Here is a 1,281-nt window from a genome sequence, read left to right as displayed (position 1 = left end):
AAATACAATTACAAATACAATAATTCATTTGAAAATTATTGAATGAACATAATATTGTTCGTAACAATAATAATAATATTAATAAATAAAAAATGATATCAACCGCGTTTGAAAACAACATATAGTATATCGTCGAGTACCCCTAAACCATCGCCCACCGACCTTAAACATAAGCTACCATAGCGTAAATACCGCAGAACAAAAGAACGTGTTGGTTCCAACAACTTGGTATTGCGGTGGGTCCAATGATTCAGTCTTAAAGTGTGTCCCAACCCTCAATGGATAGTACAGTGCTAATATAAACATTAATGTCCCGCAATTCAAAAATGAAAAAAATATTAAAAATTTCGAATTTTTTTTTGCATCAACTCGTGGATTGTCGTTCACAAAAAAAGATAACCCCAATTTGGATGATCAAAATACAATTCTTCTACTTGAAAATTATATTATTTTAGTATTATTGTTACACCGAACACTGCGGAATAACGTATTCTATTCTGCAGTTTAATCCATAATGCTCTTATAATACATTAACATACGTGCCCATAAAGAATATCGCAGTGGATTCACAATAATATTTCGTCCCAATTCGAGATCCGGTCACTGTCTTCAGCCAACTGGATGCATCAATAGTTTTTAATGAGCTGAAATATGCAGGCCCGACTAAAATCAAGTTGGAAAGTTGTGATTTCACCGCAGGCATTGTAGTGCATACGACTTCAGCTGGTGATACACCCGTCATCGCGGATTTGTACTAAAACGAATTCGCAGTGGCGCCGTTGCACACGGCCAAGATGTCATTATCAACTACATCTATATAATATTAATATATTGACATGTCATGTCCCGTCTTCTGTCTTGACCAAGTGTGCGTCCAAGTGCCAGCCATGTCTCTATGTTGCGACAGCCGTTTTGCTATAGCATCCCGAATTATTTTATTAATTACGCTGACGGTGTATGGCCGTTTTTGTTACATGTCCGCCTTAGCCGTAAGTGTCATCTTAATTTCAATGTGCATTCGTATTTTGTTGTGGCAGTGGGCAGTGGCACATTCCGCCTTGAGTGTTACTGTCGAATTTGTACGTTTTATCATCCTGTATGTGGTATGTCACGTTTGTTTGTGTTCCGTATCGCTGTGTTCTTGCACGCCGTTGTTATGCAATGACAAGTAATCCGCCCTTTTCCGTCCACGCATCCTGTATACCATGGTTTGGTGGTATACTACTGTCGTGTTGCGTTTTCGTCCTTTGTCGAGTCGGTCACGGTGTAACAGGATAGTCA

This window comes from Myzus persicae, unplaced genomic scaffold (assembly GCF_001856785.1).
Source record: "Myzus persicae strain clone G006 unplaced genomic scaffold, MPER_G0061.0, whole genome shotgun sequence".
In the NCBI taxonomy this organism is placed as follows: domain Eukaryota; kingdom Metazoa; phylum Arthropoda; class Insecta; order Hemiptera; family Aphididae; genus Myzus; species Myzus persicae.
The sequence above is the reverse complement of the archived record's forward strand: the minus strand, read 5'-3'. Positions refer to the sequence as shown.